Source organism: Suricata suricatta, chromosome 5 (genome assembly GCF_006229205.1).
Source record: "Suricata suricatta isolate VVHF042 chromosome 5, meerkat_22Aug2017_6uvM2_HiC, whole genome shotgun sequence".
In the NCBI taxonomy this organism is placed as follows: Eukaryota; Metazoa; Chordata; class Mammalia; order Carnivora; family Herpestidae; genus Suricata; species Suricata suricatta.
In genome coordinates, this window is record NC_043704.1 from 148,162,547 (window position 1) to 148,175,724 (window position 13,178).

The 13,178-nt window shown below is 41.9% G+C and overlaps 1 non-coding gene across 1 annotated transcript; it reads right to left on the reverse strand.

Annotated features, from left to right (window-relative positions):
• Positions 1 to 10,342: 10,342 nt before the first annotated feature.
• LOC115293009 lies at positions 10,343 to 10,449 on the reverse strand. The gene has a single exon (XR_003909282.1). It is a non-coding gene; the product is annotated as a U6 spliceosomal RNA (small nuclear RNA).
• Positions 10,450 to 13,178: the final 2,729 nt, after the last annotated feature.

Sequence of the window (13,178 nt, forward strand, 5' to 3'; positions counted from 1 at the left end):
ATTATATGACTTTGGAAGATGAAGAGAAGTTGGGAGAGGTGGCTAACAGTCCACTTCAGACAGATTCACATATTACACTATTTAAATAGGAGGGAATGTGGGGAAATTTAGGAAATTGGTTACAAGGGGTGAATGGAAAGAGGTAAAAAGAAGAGAAGAATGGGAACGGAGTAATACAGATGAGGACAGAGTTCTGCTCCTTTGAGAATATCGTTTTGTTGCAGAACCACAGTAATGCTTCACATGCCCTTTACCTTCTCCTCCAAAAGTAAACAAGCTATTCAGACTAATGAGGATGTGGTAGGAATCGAAGATATACACAAACAGTAACACACGAACCCGTATTATAAATAAAAGACAAAATCCCACTGAAGGGGTGAGGAAGAAAAATACTCTGAGTAACCTTGGAAGACAGATCTTGTCTGCATAATACAAGGTTAAAGACAAAAACAACTACATGAATGCTGTAATCCGGATAATAAATGTGTTTTTCTAAGGAGTGAGGGTTAACAATTCTGACACTACTTTATGTGTACTTTATGAATAAATAAGTAAAAATGTTGTATACAATGGAGATTTCTGGTTTCTCAACACTGGGGGAAAAAAAAGTTACAAATAAGAAACCCTGTAGTTTTGGATTAAAATTACAGGTACCAGCAATAAATTTTTTGCGTGTGATTATTTATTTTTGAGAGAGACAGAGACAGACAGAGAGAGACAGACAGACAGAGCACAAGTGGGGGAGGGGCAGAGAGAGAAGGAGACAGAGAATCCTAAGTAGGCTCCACACTGACAGCAGTGAGCCCAATGTGGGGCTCAAACTCACGAACTGCGAGATCATGACATGAGCCAAAGTGGGACACTTAATCAGCTAAGCCACACAGGCGCCCCTTAAAATATAGATACAGATGGAGTTATATAGATGTGTGTGCATGGGTCAGTAGAGATACATGAATTCCCTACATCTTTTTCCACAGAAGAGCCTAGAAACAATGAGATCGAAGTAGCAGTTGAGCACACTTAGCACTAGACATTGGTTACTATACACCATTCTTCAGTAAAAGGACCAGGATTCCTTGTGGAGTGGTTGATTCAAGGTCTGGGGCAGAGAAAATACAAGATGAATCCAGAATATTTTGTGGTGCCAGAAAGCAAGGAAGTGCTGCAAAGTGGGAAGGAATTGTCAAGAAGACTCAGGAACCAAAGTGGAAAAGTTCTGAATGGCCAAAGGTAGAACAATTTGAGCATTAAAATAAATAAATGACGGTGCTGGACTATAGCCCATAACAGATGATAAATATTATGAATCTAGACTGACATAAATACGTGAGAAAGAATCTTACAGAAAAGTCCAATGAATGCATGTAGAAAGAGGGAAATAGAAAAATCAATAGGAGATAAGTAGCACTGGATTAATTCCTTTCAGACAAGATGGATGCTAAACTTAGAAGGCAAAAATTTGAGGAGAAACAGGATATTTAGATGATTTTACAGTATCTACTCCAAGCTAGGTCTGAACACAGTACTGTACTAAACTATACTAAGATACTATAGTATTTTATAGAGGAGAAACTGCCCAGGCCGCATCTTAACCAAACGGTCATGTGACATGTGACAACGTGACAATGTTGTAAACGCTGATACGCTACATCTGGATGGATGAGAAGTCATTTTGCGGTCTTCTTGCCCAAACTGTATAACCTCATTCTAATCACGAGAGACCATCCGACAAGCCCAAACTGATGGATATCTTACAAATTTCCTGACCAACACTCTTTCAAATGCCAAGGGCCTGGAAGATAGGAAAGATTATGGAAAGTGTGTCACACATGAGAAGACACTGTGGAGAAATAACAAGTTGGTGCTCTGTGAAATCCCAAACAGGAAAAGGCCATCAGGGAGACACTGCTGAAATTCTAGTAAGTTCTGTACTTCAGATAATAGTATTACACCGAGTTTGATCTCCTGGTTTTAACCACGTAACCACTTTGGTTACGTGAGATGTTAGATTAGAAACTAAGTGTGAAGTATGTGGGAACTTTCTGAATTATTTTGCAACTTTTCTATAGAAGTCTAAAATTGGTTAAAAATTACGTCTTTTTTTTTTTTTTTTAAAGGTTTGGTTCCAGGGTGCCTGGCTGGCTCAGTTAGAGTACGCCACCCTTGACCTTAGGTTATGAGTTCAAGCCCCATGTTGGGCCTAGACCTTACTTAAAAAATAAAATAGGATAAAATAAGAGGTGTGGTTCTGTAAATGGGAAATTTGGTGTAACAATAATAATATATTTTGATATGAATACATCATCATATCTAACAGTTGTTATTAAATATACATCCTACTGTTTTAAAGGGAAGCAGTTTAAAATTGTTGCATTGGGGTACCTGGGTGGCTCAGACAGTTCAGCAGTGGACTCTTGATTTACCCTTGGGACATGATACCAGGGTCCTGAGATTGAACACTGCATCTGGCTTGAGATTATCTCTCTCTTTCTATTCCTCTGCCTCTCTCTTCCAATCATGCTCTCTCTCTCTCTCTCTAAAATAAAAATAAGTAGGGGCGCCTAGGTGGCTCAGTGGGTTGAGCATCTGACTTCAGTTCAGGTCATGATCTCGCGGTTTGTGGGTTTGAGCCCCGCGTGGGCTCTGTGCTGACAGCTCAGAGCCTGGAGCCTGCCTCAGAGTCTGTGTCTCCCTGTCTCTCTGCTCCTTCCATGCTCATGCTCTGTCTCTCTCTGTCTCTCAATAATAAACATTTTAAAAAATTAAAAAATAAAATAAAAATAAGTAAATGAATGTTGCATTATGTTTTACTAAAACACATCAAGAGTTTGGCTAAGCTACCCACGCTATTGCTGCCTTGCACTTATTTTGTTTAGCCAAGCAGCCTGCCGGGGACCCTAACTGAACTTAGTCCCCCGTACCAGCACTTGCCCCAGATAATGACCTGAAGAGTCACAAGCCACTGTAAGTTCCTGACATGACTTCCTCAGCAGCCCTTGTGACCTAGTCTCTCCTCTCTCCAGAGCCTTCCCTTGTGCATGACTGAGATAAGACTCCCCGTGGAGGGGCGCCTGGGGTTAAGCCTACACTTCAGCTCAGGTCATAATCCTGCAGTTGGTGGGTTCGAGCCCCACCGTAGGGCTCCTTGCTGCCAGCTCAGAGCCTGGAGCCTGCTTCGGATTCTGTGATTCCTTCTCTCTCTGCCCCTCCCCCACTCATGCTCTGTCTCTCTCTCTCTCTCTCTCAAAAATAAATAAACATGAAAAAAATTTTTTGAATCTCTAGAAATGGTCCCAAGGACATATAGTCTATAAGGAAACATTTACTAAAAAGACAAAAAAATCTTACTGATAATACATACAAGGCGCCTGGGGGGCTCAGTTGGTTAAGCGGCCCACTTCAGCTCAGGTCGTGATCTTATGGTTCGTGGGTTCTAGCCCCACATCGGGCTCTGTGCTGCCAGCTCAGAGCCTGGAGCCTGCTTCGGATTCTGTGACTCCTTCTCTCTCTGCCCCTCCCCCACTCATGCTCTGTCTCTCTCTCTCTCTCTCAAAAATAAATAAACATGAAAAAAATTTTTTGAATCTCTAGAAATGGTCCCAAGGACATATAGTCTATAAGGAAACATTTACTAAAAAGACAAAAAAAATCTTACTGATAATACATACAAGGCACCTGGGGGGCTCAGTTGGTTAAGCGGCCCACTTCGGCTCAGGTCGTGATCTTATGGTTCGTGGGTTCTAGCCCCACATTGGGCTCTGTGCTGACAGCTCAGAGCCTGGAGCCCGCTTCAGATTCTGGGTCTCCTTCTCTTTCTGCCCTTCCCCTGCTGATGCTCTGTCTCTCTCTGTCTCTCAAAAATAAACATTAAAAAAATTTTTTTAAAGATAATACATAAAAACACTATCGTATTTATAATTTTTTAAAGTAGGCTCCACACCCAGTATGGGGCTTGAACTCACAACCCTGAGATCAAGAGCCACATGCTCTACTGACTGAGCCAGCCAGGGCTGATGGTTAACTGATGGGCGCTCCAAGAATATCTGGTATTTAAGATGAAACCTACTCCCTCTTTCCCTGACTCCCAACTCAACAAGATGAAGACTCAAGACTGGCATGGCCAGGGGCGCCCGGGGGCTCCGTAGGTTAAACGTCAAACTTCAGCTCAGGTCATGATCTCACTGTTTGTGGGTGGAGCCTGCTTCCGATTCTGTGTGTGTGTCTCTCTCTCTGCCCCTCCACTGCTTCGAAAATAAATAAATGCTAAAAAAAAAAAAAAAAAAGACATGCACAGCCAACAAGGATCCCAGAGCTCTCCCCTTCCCCCCAACCCCAACCGAACTCCCTCTTCCCCCACGCCCCCAGCTCCCAGTTAGAGGGCTATTTCCTACTTGGGGCAGGAGATCAGCATGTTTCATCTGGTCCCCATCAACCTGATGCCGAGGCTAACTTCCTGTCCGTGTGGCTGAGACACGAGGCCTCCCTTCTTTGGCCCAGATTGCATGGACAGCGTCGAGGCTCCACCACTGAGCATCTGTGCAGCTCTGATGGGCTTGGCCTCAGCTGCTGGGTCCAGGCTGGAAGAGGCAAGCCGAGGAAGCATGAGGTTCCTGCTCCCTCTCTACTGAGGGCTCACTTCCTAAGGCAAGAGTGTCGCTTCAGAGAACTGTGCCACTGTCCCCACCCCCTTCAGAGTCCTGCCTCTGAGATGTGGCCTAAGGGAACAAGGCTGAAGAAGAAAGCTCCTATTCTCCTCCCCCAAGGAACTGACCTCATCTGCTACCCACGCTTGAGCCTCTGCCCCAGCCTGAGGGGTGTCTCAGAACCAGAGGAGACGGTGGTGAGAGGCAATCGGGAGGAGACTGACATATTTATGGGACGCACAGGCACAGTGCAGGCCAGCTAGTTTCCCGGAGAAAACCTGGGAAAGAGAGCTGGGAGGAGAATGTCTGGGATCAGAAGAATCTCAAATGCTGCTCTCAGAAACCAGCCCGTAAAAAAAGCCTGAAATTGATTGGTGTGATCTGGGGAGCGATTTTTGCACCAGGGCATTGCTGACAAGACTAGTGTAGCCAGTGGACAATCGGTGGAGCCTAACGGCAGTGTGGACCATAGGAGAGTCATCAGAGAAAGCCCTGCCAAGCCCTCCAGGTCTCCGGACAACACGGAGGCCTCCCCAGCCACCAGGGGGCCATCAAGGCAGCGAAGCAGGAGGATGGAGACAAAAGAGACCACGCTAAAATAATCCAGCCAGCCATTAAGCAAATAAGCAAATAATAACAAGCCCTATTGGAAAGGTTACTCCGATAGTATCTAAAATATCCCATTTCAAGTTAAGCGTCAACTCTTGGTTTCAGCTCAGCTCATGATCTCATAGCTCATGGGGCCAAGCACGGGGTAGAGCTTCAGAGCAACAGCTCGGAGCCTGCTTGAAAGTCTCTCTCTCCCTCTCTCTCTGCCCCTCCCCAGCTCACATGCACATGTTGCTGTCTCTCAAAATAAATAAATAAATAAGCAAATAATAAACTTTTAAAAGTGAATGAATAAATCAAAATAAAATAAAATGTCCAGTTTCTGGGGTGCCCAAGTGGCTCAGTTGGCTAAGTGTCCAAGTACACTCAGACCGTGGTTTCACAGTTTGTGAGTTTGAGCCCTACATCAGGCTCTGTGCTGAGAATGCAGAGCCTGCTTGGGATTCTCTCTCACTCTCTCTCTGCCCCTCACTCACTTGCACCCTCTTCCTCTCTTAAAAAAAAAAAAAACAACACATAAAAGTTGAAATTAAAGAGTGAGAAGAGGAAAAAAAACTCACTCCAATACTAGCAAACTAAATTCAGCAACATTTAAACATATAAAAACTATACACCATGACCAAGAGAGATTTATCCTAGAAATACAAGTTTGGCTTAACATCTGGAAAACAATCACTTTAATACATCATACTAAATACTGTAAATAAATATTAACTATTGTAAATAAATACTAAATACTAAAATGAAAAACGAATCACATGATCATCTCAATAGACACACAAAAAATTTGATAAAATTCAATACATTTTAATGAAAAAAAAACCCAACACTCAACAAACTAGCAATTGAAGGGAACCTGACAAAAGAGTGTCTATTAAAAAAAAAAAGGAAAAAAAAGTGTCTATAAAAAACTCACAAATGGGGTGCCTGGGTGGCTCAGTCTGTTAAGCATCCGCTCAGGTCATGATCTCATGGTTGGTGAGTTTGAGCCCCTGATCAGGCTCTGTGCGGACAGCTCAGAGGCTGGAGCCTGCTTCAGATTCTGTGTGTCTCTCTCTCTGCCTCTATTCTGCTCTCACTCTGTCCCTCTCTTTCTCTCTCTCTCAAAAATAAACCTTAAAAAAGTTTTCTAAAAACTCACAAATAACATAATATTTAATAAGACTGGATGGTTTCCGCCTAAAATCAGGAACAAGACCAGATGTCCACACCTTGCTATTTCTGCTCACAGTTACAATAGAAGGTCTAGTGAGGGAAATTAGGCCAGGAAAGAAGGGATCCAGATTAGAAAGAAGTAAAGCTGTGTCTATGAACAGATGAAGTTGATGAGGGAGCATAGGGCAAGTTAAAGGCAAAGGACAAGCTAGCCACCTTGACCCACCAGCAGGGGATTGTGTGATATTCCTCAGGCCCTCCTGGCTGTCCAAAAACAGAGGAGAGGGAAGAAAGCCAACGGCTAACTGGTAGGTAGAGCTCACAGCCATGATGGGACATGAGACTCCATCAGTTTACCAACAACTTTAAAAATTACTAAGAAAAAGGTAATCTTATCAATACACTAATCTCTAGGAATTCCCTACTGTCTTAAAATGTTAATGCTTTGCTAGAGGGAAAAACAGCCTTAGCCTGACAATAGCTAGGCCTCACCTGGATGGCTGTCAGTTAAGCACTGACTTCAGCTCAGGTCCTGACCTTGAGGTTCCTGAGTTCGAGCCCTGAGTCAGGCTCTGTGCTGACAGCTTGGAGCCTGGAGCCTGATTCGAATTCTATGTCTCTCTCTCTCTGCACCTGCCCCACTCACATCCTGTCTCCCTCACTCTCAAAAACAATAAATGTGAAAAAGAAAGAAAGAGAGAGAGAGAGAGAGAGGGAGGGAGGGAGGGAGAAAATCCCTTTAAGAAACTTCCTCTGGGAGCACCTGGGTGGCTCCATCGGTTGTGTCTGACTTGGGCTCAGGTCACGATCTCGCAGTTTGTGAGTTCAAACCCCTTGTTGGGCTTTGTGCTGATGGCTCAGAGCCTGGAGCCTGCTTCAGTTCTGTGTATCTCTCTCTCTTTCTCTGCCCTTCCCCAGCTCATACTCTTTCTCTCAAAAATAAATAAACATTAAAAAACTTTTTAATAAAAAAGAAACTTCCTCTTGACTCTACCTTCCCCAAGCCCATAGTGCATTACCAGTCACTCTTCACAACCTCAGGGCAGCTCTTTCTGCCCACGGGTCCTTTCTCCGTGCTTTAATAAAACCACCTTTTTGCACCAAAGATACCTTCAAGAATTATTTCTTAGGGATCAGCTTGAATGAACCCCCACCATTCCAAAACCTCATCGATGTGACCTTGTATATAGAAAATCCCAAGGAATTACCTGAAAAATTATTCTATTTTCATCAAAGCTGCAGAATGCAATATCAGTATACAAAAGTCAATTTCTTCATGTACTTTCAATGAATAATCTAGAAGTGAAATTAAGAAAATAATTCCATTTGAAACAACATCAAAAAAATAATTCTTAGAAATATAATTAAAACAAGTATAATATTATACTCTGACAAACTACAAAATATTGTTCAAAGAAATTAAAAGCTATCTAAATAAATGGGAAAATCCCATATTTATGGGTCAAAAGACTTAATATTATAAGAGTGGCAACTCTCCCCAAATTATCTAAGATTCAGTGCAATTTCTATCAGAATCCCAGCTGACTTCTTTGTAGAAACTTACAAGCTGATTCTAAAATGCATATAGAATTGGGGCGCCTGTGTGGCTCTGTAGGTTAAGCATCCAACTTCCACTCACCTCAGGATCTTGCGGTTTGTGGGTTCAAGTCCTGCCTCTGGGTCTGAGCTGACAGTGCAGAGCTTGCTTGGGATTCTATTCCTCTCCTCTCTCTCTCTCTGCCCCTCCCCCACTTGGGCAAGTGCATTTTTTCTCTCTCAAAAATAAATAAATAAAACCTAAAAGTAAAATGTATATAGCATTACAAGAGCTTCTAAAAAGCCCAAAACAATCTCGAAAAAGAACAACCTCGGAAGACTCACACTTCCTTATTTCAAAATGCACTACTAAGTAACGGTAACCAAGACAGCATGGTCCTGGCTTATGGTTAGACATAAACGTCAATGAGCAGAATCGACAGCCCAGAAACAAACCCACGTGTGTAGGGTCCATTGTTTTAGGTTTATTTATTTATTTTGAGAGAGGGAGAGAACAGAGGGAGGAGCAGAAAGGGAACAGAGCAAGAATCCCAAGCAGGCTCCTCACTGGCAGCGAGCTGGCCGTGGGCTCGATCCCACCTACCGTGAGCTCATGACCTGAGCTTGTGCTGAAATTAAGAGTCCGAAGCTTAACTGACTGAGCTATCCATGTGCCCCCAGGGCCAATCTGTGACAAGAGCACCAATACTATTAGATGAGGAAAGAATAGTTCTTTCAAAAATTGGTGCTGGCAAAACTGGATATCCACATGACCATCTATAAACGTTAACTCAAGATGAACCAAAAACCTAAATGTAAAATCTGTAACTATAAAACTCTTAGAGAAAACAGAGGTAGGTATATCTTCATAACCTTGGATTTCTCCATGTACTCCTAAATATGACACCACAAAACACTAACAACAAAGAATGGATACATTAAGCTGCTTCAAAATTAAAAACTTTTACAACATCTGGATAGATCCTGACAGCATGATGCTAAGTGAAATAAGTCATAAAGAAAGACAAATACTGTATGATCTCACTTATATCTGTAATCTTTTCTTTTTAAGAAAGAGAGAGAGCACAAGCAGGGGAGGGGCAGCGAGCGAGCGAGAGAGAGAGAGAGAGAGAGAGAGAGAGAGAGAGAATCCCAAGCAGGCTCTGCACTGTGACACAGAGCCCAACTCAGGGCTCAATCCCACAAACCACGAGATCATGACCTGAATCAAAATCCAGAGTCAGATGCTTAACCAACTGAGCCACCCAGGAGCCCCTATATGTAGAATCTTAAAAAAATAAATGTAACTCATAGATACAGAGCACAGATTGATGACTGTCAGAGGTTGGGGATGGGTGAAATGGGAGGTGCATACTTCCAGTTATAAAATAAAAAACAGGTCCTGGGGATGCAATAATAATAATGGTTAATGGTTAATAATGGTTAATAATACGATATTGCATAGTTGAAAGTTTCTAAGAGAGTAGATCGTAAAAGTTCTCACTATAAGTGAAAAGTTTGTAACTATGTATGCTGGATATTAACTAGACTTGTAATAATCATTATGCAATATATGCAAACATCAAGTCATAAATTGTACACCTGAAACTAATATGATGTCACATGCCAATTATATCTCAATCTTTAAAAATCTAAAACTTTTGTGCTTCAAAGGACACTATCAAGAGAGTGAAGAGATAACACTACGGGAGCAACTATTTGCAAATCATATTTTTGATAAAAGACTTGTGCGCAGAATATTTAAATAATTTGTACAACTCGGGGTGCCTGGGTGGCTCAGTTGGTTAAGCCTCTGACTTCGGCTCAGGTCAGATCTCACATTTGTGGGTTTGAGCCCCACGTCAGGCTCTGTGCTGACAGCTCAGAGCCTGGAGCCTGCTTCCGGTTCTGTGCCTCCTCTCTCTGCCCCTCCCCCTCTCATGCTCCGTCTCTGTATCAAAAAAAAAAAACATTTAAAAAATAATAATAATAATTTGTACAACTCGATAATACAAAGATAATTTAAAAATGGTCAACGAGGGGATACCTGGCTAGCTCAGTAGGTAGAACACGTGACCCTTGATCTTGAGGTTGTAATTTCGAGTCCTACATCGGGGGTAGAGATTACATTAAAACATTTCTTAGGGGCACCTGCGTGGCTCAGGGGGTTAAGCATCCAACTCTTGGTTTTGGCTTGGGTCATGATCTCAAGGTTCCTGGGATGGAGCCCTGTGTAGGACTCTGTGCTGATGGCACAGAGCCTGCCTTGGATTCTCTCTCTCCCTCTCTCCTCCTCCCCTACTGACACACATTCTGTCTCTCTCAAAATAAGTTTTAAAAACAATTTTAATAAAATATTTAAATTTTTTTTATTTTATTTATTTTTTTTCGACTTTTAGAAAAATACGGAAAGCTTCACGAATTTGCGTGTCATCCTTGCGCAGGGGCCATGCTAATCTTCTCTGTATCATTCCAATTTTAGTATATGTGCTGCCAAAGCGAGCACCAAAATCATAAGATATAAAATAAAAGATAATAACAAGTGTTAATGGGGATATGGAAGAAATCAGAACCCTCCCCTACTGTTGGAGGGAGTGTAAAATGGTGCAGCTACTTTGGATGCGATCTGGAAACTCCTGGAAAGATTAAGCATTTGAGTCTGAGTAATAGCGTTCCTAGGTACACACCCAACAGAAATAAAAATATATGCCCACACTAATACTCACACATTAATATTCATTGTAGCTTTATTCATAAGAGCCCCAGAGTAGAAATAACCCAAATGGCCATCACTTGATGAATTATTAAACCAAATGTGGTATTTACAAACAGTGGAATATTAGTAGGCCCTGAAAAGCAGGGGAATGTCCATACATGCTGTACAACACGGATATACCTTGAAAACATTATGCTGAGTGACAAATGCCAGTCATAGAAGGCATACACTGTACGATCCTCTTTGTATGAGATGCCCAGAATAGGCAAATCCTCAAATAGTCAGTTTGAGATTGAAAGCAGAGCCAGGGTGTGGGAGGAGCAGGAAAGAACTAGTAATGGGTGTGGCATATCTGTGAGTAGTGATGAAAATGTTCTGGAATCAGACAGCTGTGATGGTTGCACAACTTTGTGACTGGACTAAAACCCACCAAACTGTACACTTGAAGTGGGTGCATTGTATGATATATGAATTGTATCCCAATATAGCTGTTTCTTTACAAAAGAAGCAAGAATGAGGGGCGCCTGGTGGCTCAGTCAGTTAAGCGTCCAACTTGGGCTCAGGTCATGATCTCATGGTTCGTGGGTTCGAGCCCCACATCGAGCTCTGTGCTGACAGCTCAGAGCCTGGAGCCTGCTTCAGATTCTGTGTCTCCTTCTCTCTCTGCCCCTCCCCTGCTTGTGCTCTGTCTCTCAAAAACAAATAAATGAAAAACAAATTTTTTTAATAAATTAAAAAAATAAAAAAGCAAGAATGAGCAAAAAAAAGGTTGACCGTACGGTGTATCTAAAATACATACACCACCACTAAGCTAAATTAGGGAATGAAAGGCGTGGTAGAATTATAATAATAAGCAAACATCGGGGTTGTGTACTCCCATAGGCACACATGGAATTATTTTAATTTCAAAAAGGTTAAGGATTGCAGTTGATTAAAACATATTGTGTATATAAAAACTCATGAGTTCAGAATAATCTTTTGGAAAGGAAATGGACCTGGAAATAGCCAGGCCATCAACTTATTTCTCTGAAAATTGTTAATTATAGGGAAAGAACTAAACATTTCTACTTTCTAATATAAGAAGAATTCCCATGTATTCTAATATCCCCATGTATGGGGGGATGTGTTTCAGTACAGAAGAATTCTAGCTGGAGCTGGGACCAGGGTAAGGTGAGTGCCGCGTAGGGCCGAAAATGTTAGGAGTCACTCACCTAGCCTTGATTCTAGTTAACAAATGCAGCAGTGTCCAAATTAGAAAATCATTCCAACCGCTGGTGAAATAACTGATTCAGTCAGTAGTCATTAGCTGATAGGCAAGATACAGATATGAGATTGTCACTATCCGAATCCAGTGATCAACCGTAATGGCACAAAAAGCGAGACAACCGACATGGCATGACTCCCGGCAAGGCTACAGAAAGTACGGCGCACCACTTAGAATCCTCAGGAAAACATTTTGAATCACAATGCAGTGAAACTGGGGTACCTGGCTGGCGCAGTTGGTGAAGCGTGGGACTCTTGCTCTCAGGGTTATGAATCTGAGCGCCATGCTGGGTGCAGAGATTACCTAAAAATAAAGTCTTTAAATAATAATGATAATAATGCATTCAAACCTTTAAAACTGACCCCTAGTGCTCAAGAAATATTGAGCATAAAGGATACAGTCCACAAGGAAGCAATATACAAGATCTCAAAGGAGGGACTTTATATTAGACTCTGATTTCATCAGCAAGCCAATGAAAGGAAAAATAAGAGGGGAGGAGAGTGTTCTAGATTAAGAGAAACATAAGACTTAAAAGAAACACAAGAGACATAACAACCAAATAAAACAGATCCTGTTTGATCTTGATTCTAAACAGAAATCGCAAAAAGAATTTTTCATACAACTGAGGAAATTTGAGTATGGCTTGGTAATTGAATGATATTAAATTATTATTTGCATTTCGTTAGATGTGATAATGGCATTGTGGTCGTGCAAGAAAATATTCGGTTTCTGTTTGAGCTGCATACTGAAGTGTTTAGAGGCGAATGGTGTAATGGCTGGGATTCTCTTTAAAATATTCCAGCAAAAAAAAAAACCTAACCAAGGCGAGGGGGCAGATGAAACAAGTCTGTGGTTAAATGAAGCTCAGAGGCGGACACATGGGGTTTGTTAGACTCTTGAGCTTTGGGTACATTTGGAAAATTTCACAGTAAAAATTCCAAAAATATGGTTGCACCATCATTCCGCTAAAACTAAACGTATCCTAGAGGAACTCTGAGTCCTGTACATGTGCTCAAAACTGAGTTCTGCTTGGTAAAATAAAAACTGCAGCCGAGGTCAATGTCTGCCAGTAAAAGAAGAGATAAAGTGATAAGATGTCAGCAGCCATTCCCCGTTCCTCCTAGTTAATATAATCCTGATTTTATTCTACACTCACAGAAACATTCCACAAATGCAATGTGATGGATCCAAGGCACGCGTTGGAATCTCCTATCATTTTGCCAGGAATTGGTGCTACAGCAGGGAGGCAACCGAC